The following is a 13,236-nucleotide window of genomic DNA, read 5'->3' as shown; positions in this document are numbered from 1 at the left end:
ACCTCTGCCGCTAGCTAGCCCAGAGCTCCAGTTCAAGTCCAGATCATGAGGTGCAGGTGACTTAGGCAGGTCAACCAGGGAGAGACCCTGAGGGTCCAAAGAGGTGAGCCGGCTCCAGGATCGTCTGATCCAGTCGTTCTCAAAGTGGCCGCCCTTGAGAATTACCTGGGGATCATGTTTCTGAAAAAAGGCAATGTGTGGATGCCACCCTAGTCCAGTTAAATCTGAATCTCTAGGGGGTGGTCATTTGGATTCTGTAAAACCCTCTAGAGAATTCTCATACGCAGTCAGGGTTCAGAGTCCCTGAATTACTCTGACCGCGCCCCCCCACCACTGTAGAGGTAGGAGTGGGGGAGCCCAGAGAGAGAGAGGGACTGGCCCAAGGCCCAGGGCTGGGGAGACACCAGTCTTAGAACAGAGCCCAGACATCCTCCTGCCAGCTTAGCTGTCTGTCCACTTGCCTGGGCCACAGCATTCCGTGTGAGTCTGAAAAATGTGTCTCTCCCCTTGACTCACCATGAATCCTGCTCTTTTCTGCCTGGAGCTGGAAAGTTGGGGGGTGGGGTGCAGTACAGGGAGGGGAGGGATAAAATATATCCAAGGAGGATGCAAGGAAATGTAATTTTAACAAAAATATGGGGACTGGACATTCCCAACAACCACACTAATTGATTTCCAGTGTCTGCCACCGTCACACAGAATTTATCCACCAAGTGACCTTCACCCAGACACCCAAGTCCCAAGCCCAAACCCTAGGAGACAACTTCAACTCACTTAGTTCTGTCAGTTGGCCTCCTGCAGTTGGCCTCCAAGCCATGAAGAGTTGACCTTGAAAGGCTACAGCCCGCACAGTCCAATTCCCTGGCTGATGCCCAAGTTCATGCCACCTCCAAAGCCCAAAGGCCTCCTAAGCAGTCTCCCTAAATAGGTGTATGTTCTCCAAACCATCTTCACAGAGCCTTTTAAGTCCTGGAAGATGCTCTGTGTTTAACCTTTGGATTTCAGAAGAGTGACCAACCATCCCAGTCCCAGTATACCCAGGACCGAGGGGTTTCCCAGGATGCAGCATTTGCAGGGCTAAGATCTGGGGGATGATGAAGAGGAGTGGCTGAGGATGGTTTCCCAGGTCTCTGACCTGCTCTGCCCGTGTGCTTTGGAGCCACAACTTGGAGGGACTGGGATAGGAGGGAGGGTAACAAATTCAACTGTTGAGCTTGGGAAGTTAGGGCAGTATTCAAGTGGAGATGTTGATAACTAGGCTCCTGGTTCTACGGTCTGAAGCTAGAGGTCTTCACAGAAAGATGGAGATTTGGGAGCTATCAGCATAGAAATAGCCATTGAATTATGGGAGTGGATAAGGTGCCCAAGGATAAAATTAAAGACAGCTCACAGGAGGACTGACATTCTAGCCTTGAGGAGTTCCAGTGTTTAAAAACCTGATAGGCATGAGTGAAACCCACCAGAAGAGACAGGAAGAGCAGCCACCATGGCAGGAGGAAAACCAAGAGCCTGTGATGTCTCAAAGCCTGAGAAGTACAGGAGTTCAGAAGGACAGAGTGGTCTGTTGTGGCCAGTGCTGCAGGAAAAGTCAAACCAAATGGCAGGGAAATGCCTACTGACTCAGGAATATAGAGGAAATGATGATCTTCTCAGAAGTGTTGCAATGAGGGTAGAAGCATCAATAGATCAGGCGTGAGTGGAGGGAAGGAAATGGAGGCCGTAGACATAGCATAGGAAACCGATGTGGGGAACTGGCTGGGAAGGAAATTGATGGGGCAGGAACTAGAGGGAGACATGAGGTGGACGGAGAGTTTGCTCTAAGGTGAGCGATCTGATTGTGGCTAAACACTGATGGAGAGGATGCAGCAGAAGGGCTGTCACCACGTCTCACCTCCGACTGCACCTGCCCCAGCAAGGACTCCCTGCTGTCGGTCTGTGGGGTACTTTTCTTTTGTCCATATCAAAGGGTGACCCCAAGAGGCCTTCCCCGCTCTGTGTTTACGCAGCCCAGTGTGCACACCTCCACCTCTGCACTCAAAGCCGGGTGGTTTCCATGTCGTCGGTTCTCCAAAGACAAGACGCTCATCTCAATTCTTAGCCCACAGCATTGGCTGCCTAGAGGATGTACTCAGAAAACGTTTGTGGAATGAATAAACAAACGAGCGCTGTTAGGAATGAATAATGATGAACTTCAGGGCGCACATGGGTGACCCTGTGGACAGTCTGGGCTGGCATGCGGAAGGGTCTCTGTTCTCCAAGAAGTGCAGCCTTGAGAGAATCCAGTTCCCAAGGTCCCCGCTAGGGGCGGGGAGGCTGGGTGGAGTGGACCCCTCACTGGGCCTGCCTTCCTCCCTTCCATTGTTCCTGACAGCTGCTCGTGGAAAGTACAGCATCCACCAGGGCCCATGTGTTCCCCCTCCTCCCCGCTCTCAGCAGGAAGGGAACAGATGGGCGTAATTTATGCCCGAGCCCTTCCCTTGGAGCCCTGGCACTGGGGAGAGGGGCTGCAGGGGCCGAGATCCACCCAGGTTCCACAAACTTCTCTCAGAATCTAGACAAGAGGACCTCAGCGGGGGCCAGATGGGGTGGGGTGCAGGAGAGGGCAGGCAGTGGACGAGGAGGGGAGAAAGAAAGGGGACCTTCATTGTGTGTGACCTTGGCATTCCTGCGCAGGAGCCACCAGGGTGCATGTGTCGCCTCAGAACAATTCTGCAACAAATGGACTCTTGCACCTGCTTCAAAGGTGAGGAAACTGAGGCTCATAGAGGAGCAGAAAGGGCTCCAAGTTCACCCAGCTGGAAACTGGCTTCATTGCCAGGATTCCGAAAAGGTCAGTCAGTTTGCAAACACTGTCCTTGCCACCAGACTCCATGTCTTCAGGCCTCCTTTCACCCTCCCTCTCGTGGGCCATCTGGGGTGACAGGCGAAAGGGACCTGAAGACAGAGGCTCCTGTACCAAGGGGATAACAGACACTGTAGAAATCACACAGATGAGCAGAAGACCAGCCTGGAAACATGAAGGGGCACCTAGAGGGTCAAGTATCGAGCCCTCTTGGGATGGGCATTCCTTTGGCTGGCCTTTGAGGTCAGTCCGCTGCAGGGGGCTGTCCTGCAGCCAACCCTCATGGCTAGGTTGGGGTAGAGGTGAGAGTCTGAGGGCTTTTGAGCTCTGAGTCCCCAAAACATACCTCCCAAGCCGCCCCCCCTTGCCTCCTCACTCGATTCCACTCGAGTCGTCTGCCATAGAACCCTCAAGTGTGGGAATCAGTAAACATGGGTTCAGACCCCACATGCCAGCCATGTGCCTGGGGACAAACACGTCACGTCCCTGACTCTCAGTTTCTCTTTTCATAGCATTCACTTGTGAGGAGAGGACGGCAGAACCCAACCTCCAATTAGTCCATTTGGCTATTTTGATGTTATTTGATTCCTTTTGCTCTATTGTATCAGTGGTTACTTGTAAAAAAATGAGAGACTGTCCCTCAAAGTACAAATTTCCAACCTCTTAAACTAATCAGAATGCCTGCAACTTGGGCCTGCATGGCCCATGGCCACAATTTAGAGGGACACGCACGCCTGAGTTTTCCACTGTGCCCACCATCCCATCGCATGTGCCAGTGGGACGGGGCATTTACCACCCTTGCTGTCAAAACCATTTGCCAGAGCTCTGAAACTCTTAGCACCTGGACGGCTGAGTGTCCCGCCAATTATAGTTCATCCGTATCCCCTGGAGCCCAGCACAAGGCCAGCAGATCACTCAGCCCTGCGTTTGCTTAACAAATACCTATGTGTTGAGTTCCTGCTCTGTGCCAGCACATCATGCAGGGCTGAGCCTTGAGCAACACACAAGCCAGATACAAGTCGCATCTCACAAGAGTCCATAAGACCAGCTCTGTCATCACCTCCTCCACACAGATGAGAGAGGGAAACTGAGGCACCGAGAAAGGTAGAAACTCAAGATTTCATGAAAAAAATGAGGCAGAGGGAGGATTCAAGCTCGGTTCAGTTGGTTCAGTTTCTGAACCAGGTCTCTGCAAACTACAGCTTCTGAGCGAAATCTTGCACATCACCTGTTTTTTGTTGTTGTAGCCATTATTCTGGTTTATTTTCTGGCTGTGCTGGCAAGTCTTTGCTGTGTGGGGGCTTCCTCTGGTTGCGGTAAGTGGGGGTGACCCTTCCTTGCGGCGTGCGGGCTTCTCACTGCCGCAGCTTCTCTCTTTGCTCTGGCACACACGGCTTCAGCAGTTGTGGTGCACGGCTGTAGTTGCCCGGAAGCATGTGAAGTCCTCCTGGACCAGCGATCTAACCCGTGCCCCCTGCACTGGCGGAAGGATTCTTATCCACTGGACCACCAGGGAAGTCCCCACCTGTTTTTATAAACAAAGTTTTGCTGGAGCACAACCAGGCCCTTTGGATTACCTTGTCTGTAGCTGCTTTCCCGGGATAATGGCAGAGTCAAGCAGGGTGATACGGCTCCTCAAAGTCTAAGATATTCACTATCTTTGTTCAGTCACTCAGTCATGTCTGACTCTTTGCAACTCCATGGACTGCAGCACTCCAGGCTTCCCTGTCCTTCACAATCTCCCAGAGTTCACTATCTAGCCCTTCACAAAACAAGTTTGCCAGCCCCTGCTCTGAGACACTATTCTAAGCATCCTGACTTCGTAAGAGGGTTGTTGTTCTCATGAAATCATACTGGGGATGGGAGTGGGGGTGTCAGATAATTTTTTAAAAATATATTTAAACGGCACATGCTCAACAACAAGGTCCTACTGTACAGCACAGGAACTATATTCAATATCCTGGGATAAACCCTAATGCAAAAGAATAGACTAAAGAATGCAGATATATGTACAACTGAGTCATTTGCTGTACGGCAGAAATTAACACGACAGTATAAATCAACTCAACTTGGATAAAAATAAGTAAATAAATGGAAAGGCATGGGCTGTGGTTGAGCAGGGCTCGGCAGCGCCTGTATCGAGTACCCAGGGAAGGCCTTTGAATAAAGGTCGTGGGGCTGGGATCTGAGTGATGGGGAGCCCGTCACACAGAGAAAGGGGAGAAGAGCCTTGCAGGCAGGGATAAGAGCCAAGCAGAGGCTCCAGGGCCTGAACAAGCGTGGAAGGCTCCAGGAACACCAGGAAAGCCAGCACGCCAGAGCCCAGAGGGTGAGGAAGAGGGCACATGGGTAGAAAAGGGTCTGGCCCAAAGGACGTCCTAAAAGTGCGTGAACACATGAGCTAAGCAGGGCCTGGAGGAGCCCAGAAAGCCCCATCTGACATGCGCTGGCTTTTTGCTTCCAGATCCTCCCTTTAAACTGGCAGGACCTCCTCTCCCCGGGCTGTAAAATGAGTTCTCACTCTGAGCCGCCCTTCTGGGACTGGTGTGGGCCAGAGGCAATAAAGACATGACGGAAAAGCCCTCGGCAACCACGCAGGGCTGCCCTGAGACCTGACGGCCGCCCCTGCCCCTGACGTGTGTGCTGAAGCGTGCTGGGACACCCTCCGGACCCCCGAGAGCTGCAGACCCGGAGACCCAGCCTTGTCCCTTCCCAGCCAGGCTGACTCGCAGTATAGCCTTGGCCGACCACCTCCCCTTGACCCCGCCCTCAGCTAAAGAGGAAGGTTTGTAAAAAAGAGAGGGGGCCATTGGAGGGGGCCAAAATGAGGGTGCATGATAATATGTGACCAGAGCAAACCGAGATCTCTGTCATTTACCTAGCTCCTGGGTTTTTGCTGGAAAAGGTACTGCTAAGCACCCATTTCAATGACTGACTTGACAAATCTATGAGTAATTAAACATTGATGAATAACATGAATGATGTCCTGTTAAAGCCAGTTTGCCACTTCTTAGCTGTGTGACTTGCAGAAAAATCACATCCCATAATTATAGCCTCAGTCTCCTCACCTGTCAAATGGGAATACCACCTTCTTAAAAGGGTTGTTTTGAGGGTTAAGTGGAATTGGAGTGATTGTGTGAAGCAGCTGGCACAGCGCTGGCTTCACCATAGCTCTCCAAAATGTCAGCAACTGTCCTTCGCCTCTTGGACGCCAGGATCTGGCCACACACCTGGCACAGCTGGGTGGGGAGATCCTGAAGAGTCTGAGACAAGGACTGGGCTTCTGAAGCCCCTGTGTGTCTGATAAACGCAGAATGGGCTGGTTCTCTGGGACACATGGATGAGAGTCCTGAGAAAGTCCAGGGTAACAAATGGCCCTGTGATGTAGCTTCATTCATTCATTCACTCAATAGTAACAATAAAAAAAATTGTATTAAAGTATAGCTGATTTACAGTGCTTACCTGGCAGGGGTGATATCATGATTTGAAGGTGATTTTCCCAAGGCAAGGCTTATCAATTTCACTCAACAAAAATTGACAGGGCATGCCCTATGTGCCCAACCCTGTAGGAAGACCGGGCATACAGAAGAGGAAGAGAAGATGTGTCAAGAAGCTATAAGACCTCCAAGCTGAAGAAGGATAAATGGCACACAGTGGGCACACGAGTTGAAAGCAATGAGTCATGGCCATTCCCTGTGTTTTCTGGGTGCTGATGTAGCTCAAACAGACAGATTGGTCTTTCCTGCTCGTGGGAAAACATCTAGTCAATCAAAAAGCAGGATAAGGGAACGACTCAGCTTTTATCCTCCAGACAGGTCTAGATTCAAATGCCAGCTCCTCTAACATCCAACTCTGTGACCTGGGCAAGCCATTCACTCTCTGAACCTCTGATTCCTTAAGGAACTCAACTTTAAATAAGACCTTCTCTGGCCCAGAGGCTGGGAAGGGTGGAACAGGAGGAAGGGAAGCTTGCATTTGTGCATCTGACTCTAGTTATCTTCCACTATCGACTCCCTTCTCCTCTCTCAATAACAGAACCCCTTGACACTGGCTGAGGACATGGATACCCAGAATAAATTTCAGCCTCTCTTGCTGTTATATTTGGCCAACTGACTAAGCTCTGATCAGTGGAATATAATTGGAAATGTTTTCTGCAGCTTCCAGGAAGTATGCTGTCCTAATCTCTATCTTTCTTCCTCCCTGCTTTCTAGAATGCAGGTATAATGGCTGGAGCTACAGCTGGCATCTTGGATCAGGAGGTGATCTTGAGAACAGCAACAAGACGAGGAGCCTAAGCCCCTAACAGTGTCACTTTGTGAGGGCTTTGGAGGAAGGGCAATGTTTCAAACCTTCCAACTGAATCCAGTTCTTACTAACGAATCACATTCAGGGGGTCAATGCACCCATGTTCTCATGACTAGTGAGCTCTCAAAGGGTCAGCGCTACTCTGTAGGTGGTGGTCTCCATTTCCTCCTGGCTGAGGATCCATCGGCCCTGGCACTTAAGTGCCTTCCATGAGCCCCTCCCTTGCTCCCAGTTCTCCTTCAGTGAGATCATAGGCCTCACAGGATGCCCTTCCCAGCTAACAATGGCTCTACTGCAGAGGTCAAGTGGTTGCAAGATTAAAAATACGGGCACATGTTTATAAATGCACCCAGATGAGAGTATTTCCAAAAGTGGGGTCCAAATTCCTACACAGACCAAGGCCAGCCGGGTGATTCAGCACCAGCAGCCTACAAAGCACTTGTTCAGTGTGTACCAGGGAATGCCTTCTCCAGCCGAGGCACCATGCCAGGCCCTGCAGGCAGAGGGAAGGAGAGGCCCCATCCCCAAGAACCAGGAGCCAATGGCCAAATGAGGACCTAACATGTTCACACAACACAGTTCATTCATCCCATTCAGTCACTCATTTATTCAGGGACTGTTTCTTGAGCACTTACTATGTACCAGGAAAGGGGCCAAGGAGAAAATAGATACAGAAGGGAATCAGGAATCCAGCCTGGGGCTGCCCATTGAACATGAAAACATCCATCCTCACTGTCTCTGTCCCACAGAAGCCACATATGCCCCTACACTCCCTCATTTTTGAAGTTCAAATATTTCTAACAATGAAAAGGGCCATGGAGCTTAACAAACAGACTTGAGTTTTCAGGAGCTGACCATGGATAGGCAGGGGTCAGAAGTGCTGGGAAAGGACCAGTGATTTTCCACAAGGCCGGAGTTGATCTGCATCGTGGATCAGCTGCTGCCTCAGGCGGTAAAACCCTCCCTCACCAGCCTCAGTGTGCTCATCTGTAAAATGGGATGGTAATTAAGAGACAGCCCTGTCACTGGGCACAACCAAGATGGAATCTTGGTTTAGCCACCACCCAGCCAGCTAAGCTGTGTCACCCTGGGGGATTTGTTCAGTGTTTCTCGGGACTTCCCTGGCAGTCCAGTAGTTAGGCCTCTGAGCTTCCACTGCAGGAGTCAGAGGTTTGAGCTTCCCCTGCAGGAGTCAGAGGTTTGATCCCTGGTTTGGGAACTAAGATCCCACAAGCTGTGAGGCATGATCAAAAAAACCAAAAAAAAAGTTAATGTTTCTATAAAATGGGAACAATATGCTACCCACCTCATTTGGTACTAAGAGGATAAACTGCTCTCTGTTTATGGAAAAAAATGAAGGATCAGGAGCAGGCAGGAGTAGGGAGGGGGTTGGGGGATGGGAAGAGTCTAAGAGCTCCCACCCAGCATAAAGCTGTGTCCTACGTGTTATCTATTCATGTTTTAAATCTTTTTAAAAATTACTTTTGTAAAGTATGTGTCATATGCAAGCTCCCTCCTCTCTGGGCCTCAGTCTCCCCATTCAGAAAGTGAAGGGGCTAGCCTAGAAGGATTCTGCTGTCTGGCCTCTGTTCAGGAGAAGCCGCCTGCAACATTAAACTGTAGGGTTTTCTGGACTTTCCCCTAGTGTAACTTCACAGCAGAGTTTTATATTTGCAGGGCATTTAACAGTCAGTCATCTCGAAGCAACGTCAGGTAAACATTTCAGCAGGAAGTAAAGGGAGGGGTGGGCAGGGGGCACGTGACCCAGCCGGGATGTGACAGGCATGGAGTGCAGTGTGGCAAGCACGCTGGAGGCTGCATTCCAGCCCTGCTGGCCAGACCAGCCAATCGGAGGGCTCCCACTCTATCCAGAAGTCTCGTTAAGTCCATTTTATAAGTCTTTTTTGACAAGTGAGGCCTTTAAAACATGTTCCTCATTGTGCAGAGGGTGAAGTTCAGTCTAAACATTTGTCTGCAGGAGACACTGGGAGGACCCAACTGCCTGGGGACCATCATAAACTCTGCTCACACTCTGGGGCCCCAGGAAGGAGGAGCTTCTTCAAGACATCCTGTCAGGGGCTCTGCAAAGAAGAATTAAATACAAAGAATAAAAAAATTGGTGCCCAAACACCTCCCAGCTAGCTATACTTTCTACGATCTTTAACCTTTAACAGGTATTTTTATCCTAGTTTATCATCCATAGTCACACAGCTGGAGACAGGCTAAGCCAGCATCCAAATTCTGGTACCCTTGGTACCAAAGTCTTCACTCTGTGTTTCCCAGCATCCACTTGCCAGGACACAAGGGCGACACACTGCATGCTGGGAGTGGATTCCCTAACAGCCCAGTCTTTCATAAAGAGTCCTGCGGGAGCCTAAATCATTACACTTTGTGTCGGGCCCCAAAGGAAGACCACTCCCCAATGTGGCCAGTCTGTTGCATATGGAGAGCAAAGCTGAGTCAAAGTCAAATTCAGCATCCATAGGATGGGGCAGCCCTGCTGGAAGGAGATGCACCTCGTAGCAATTGGGAACCAGATTTCAAAGGTCTTGCCTGGGAAGTTTCTTGGGGCAGATCAGGTGAGACGGGCCCCTCGGTGACTCCTGAAAACCGCTAGAGTCACAAACACGCACTTGTTAAGAGAAGGTCAAGGTGGGGAAGTTCAACCCTGAGGGAACCAGGGGACAGGACAGTGGAGGGAAAGCCCACTTTCCAAGAGCCAAGAACTGCCTGGAGAGAGACTTCTCACACCCACCAGGGCAAGTCCCCAGTGCCTGCTTTAGAGGTCAAAGTCTAGCTGCCTAGAGCAAGACACACAAGTCCTTCATGGACTGGCCTCTCCTCCCAGGCAGCTGCCTTCTGCTCACTCCCTGCCATCTGTACAGGGCCATTGCTCAGCCCATTGCTCAGAAAGGTCGAGCACCTCTGATGCTTCAGGCTCTCCTCAGCTTCACACTGAATGTTTCCAAAGTCGACTCCACCCTTGATCGACCTCTGCTCATCCCTGGAGGCCAATCCAACTGGCATCTCCAAGGGAGGTCTTTCTAAGTCCCTGGTTGCTCCTGTTACCCAGTGCTGTCTGCTCCTGTGTAAACTCTTAGGCAAGTTGATGGCTCAGTTCCCACCTTTGTAAATCAGGAATAACAAAATAATAATAACAATGTATCCTTGGGTTGATGTGAAGATTCATGACATGAAATTCATGACATGAAATAAACCCAATGATGAGACACGGCCTGGCCAGCCTCAGTGCTAATCCATCTGGCACTGCCACTCTGGTACCAAGGGAACTGGTAGGGAACTTTCTAACAGGAGCTGCAACCTCAAAAGCAACCCCCTCAGCCTTTGCCTTTGGTGAGGACTCCTTGTTTCTATCAGAGCTCAAATTAAGCTTCTGGACTGCAAAGGCATCCTTAGCCATCCTAGCAGAGAAGCCCTCACCTGTCTGAGGTTCCCGTTCAGCTTGTTTATGCCACTGTGAAGCCCCCAGGCCCCTGTACAGCAACATCTGTTTCCATGCCTCTCTCCCATTACACTGAGATGGGGACCGTTTTCCAAATGCTCACTGTCTCCATGATGAAAGAATGCCAACAGGAGGACTGTTTTTTTCACACGCCCCTGGAGAAATTCCCTATAGGCGGAACACAAGTCCAGTTAGAGAGGAGCAGCGGCAGGTAAACATTTTCTCAGGAAGGAAAAGGAGGGATGGGCAGGGGGCGCAAATAAAATCTGCAATTTTTGCCATAAGCTGTTGTCTGTGGAAGCGGGAAAGAGGCAAGGATTTTGTACACACATTTACTTCACTTTGATCCCAGACTTTCAGAGATTTGCAGCATCATATTTTAGCAAAAAACTGAAAGACTCCCATTGGAGGTTTAAATACCATTCAAAGAGCATACCTCCAGTGACCGGGTACTCGCTACCTATCAAAATAATCCATTCCACATTTTATATCTCTGACTACTGTAGTTTCCTTTAATGTTGATCTACAGTTTTTTCCATTAGTCATCCATCTGCCCCTTGAGCCCCGTAGAATCCGTCTGCTTCCTCTTCCCAGGACAGACCTTTCAAGGCAGGGCTCTTATACCCCCAGCCCCATCCTTCCTCCAAAGCAACACCCCAGTTTCCTCTGCCAAGGCTTCAGAGCCCTCCCCAACCTGGTCATCTACTTCCACTTCAATGGATCGCTGCCAATTGGTCCCACTCACAATGCAGAACCCAGAGCTGAGGGCAGAACTTGTGGTTGACTCCAAACAGCTCAAAACAACAATTTTGACTCTCAGAACCAGAAGGCCCTAAAGATCATCCCAGAAAGTCCAGCTCCCCTACCTTACAGATGAGACCAAAGGCTATAGACATGCAGGAATTTACCCCAGGGTGCTGATATCCCAGGAGAACAACGGAATCACCTCTGTCAACAATAAACAATATCATCATTGTTGTTGTTTTCACTGGCAGCCACATCACAGGATGAACTCATATTGGACTTCAGTCTCAGAATTGTGATGTTTTCTTCAATGATGTCAACATTAATCTTGCAATTCCTTCTAGTAAACAAATCAGTAAAAAATAATAATAATAATAATAAATAAATCATAGATAGATAGACAGACAGAGAAAATCCTTAGAAACAGGAAGTAGATTAGTGGTTGCTGGAGAGCTGCAAGGAGAGGATGGGGAGGGATTGCTAATTGGTACAAACTCTCTTTGGGGGGTGATTAAAACGTTCTGAAATCTGATAGGAGACGGTTACACAACTCAGTGAACATACCGAAAGTCTCTGAATTATGCACTTAGAAAGGGCGAATCTTACAATATGTGACTTTTTTCTCACAAAAGCTGTGATCATCTGGGAAAATATAGGAATAGTTGATGTTGACTTTCTTCAGCCTTTCCATAGAGCCCTTAGTCAACAGATCCTCAAAGGATCCCAGAGATTCAGATGACTGATATCACCAGTCAGAACAAACCTTGGAAATTCCTTCTTGGATGTTTTTTAAACTTCTGGTTCCAAGTCAGCATTCCAAGAAATGGTCTTGATCACAGTCTGTTTGGGTCTCAGATGTGAACTGCCAGCGTCCAAGCTACGAACACTCCCTGTGTGTTAAAAGCATTAAATAATCATCTTGCTTAGTCTTCCCAGAAGTCTCTATAGGCAGTGGTTCTCAGACTTGCGAGTGCATCAGAAATGCCCAGAAGGCCTGTTGAAATACAGACTGTTGGTCTCCACCTCAGAGTTTCTGATTCAGTAGGTCCAGGGTGGGACTCAAGTTTCCAGGTGATGCCGTTGCTTCTGGTGTGGGAATCACACACGACACTTAATTCTCCTGTTTTACAAATGAGGAAATGGAAGCTCAGGGAGAGTCAGTAAGGTGCCCAGAATCACAGGATGTGGCAGAGACTACGGTGAGCTGCCCCAAGAACGTTTCTCACATCTCTCCCCTCTTGCTGTTCTCAAGAAACAGTTTGAGGACGTCCCTGGTGGTCCAGGGGTCGAGACTCTGCACTCTCAATGCGGCAGACACAGGTTCTGATGCCTGGTTGGAGAACTAAGATCCCACATGCTATAGGGCATGGCCTAAAAAGTAATTAATCCATTAATTTTAAAAAAGAATAGAGGTTGAAAGTGTTCATTATCCTTGTCCAACATTTCTTGCAGCTGGAGTTGACTAGGTGACATGATTCCAACCAGGGTCCCTCCTTCCTGTACCAAATCCTAGCAGGATGCTGGGAGATTTGTTTTCATGTCATGCTAGAGACATTGAGCAGGAGGACAAAATATCCCCAGGTCCTTGAATATTGGCAGCTGGCCCAACAATCCCAACACTACTGTACACTTTTTGCTACGTATGAAAAATAAACCCCAATTGGTTTAAGCCACTATTAGTCATACATTCCATTATTTATAGCTATCATCCCTAAAGATACACGAGAATGATCAATATGGGGGTGAGGATGTAAGCCCATCGAACCATTGACTTATTCATTCCATTCTCCATTCTGCCACTAGAAATGGAATTTTTTGGCTCTGAAGTACTCAACACACCTAAGAAATATCTTCACTCCCATCTAATAATGTTCATCAAAGG

At 49.2% G+C, this 13,236-nt stretch overlaps 1 long non-coding RNA gene across 1 annotated transcript; it reads right to left on the bottom strand.

Moving 5' to 3' along the window:
- Positions 1-9,022: 9,022 nt before the first annotated feature.
- Positions 9,023-10,774, bottom strand: LOC133253461 (uncharacterized). The gene is made up of 2 exons (XR_009738303.1): positions 10,589-10,774; positions 9,023-9,228 (listed from the first exon to the last, which is right to left on the bottom strand). It is a non-coding gene; the product is annotated as an uncharacterized LOC133253461 (long non-coding RNA).
- Between the last annotated feature and the right edge of the window lie 2,462 nt (positions 10,775-13,236).

The sequence above is a fragment of the Bos javanicus genome, chromosome 8, assembly GCF_032452875.1.
Source record: "Bos javanicus breed banteng chromosome 8, ARS-OSU_banteng_1.0, whole genome shotgun sequence".
NCBI classification, from domain to species: domain Eukaryota; kingdom Metazoa; phylum Chordata; class Mammalia; order Artiodactyla; family Bovidae; genus Bos; species Bos javanicus.
Note: the sequence above shows the minus strand (reverse complement) of the source record. Positions and strands in the feature narration are given on the sequence as shown.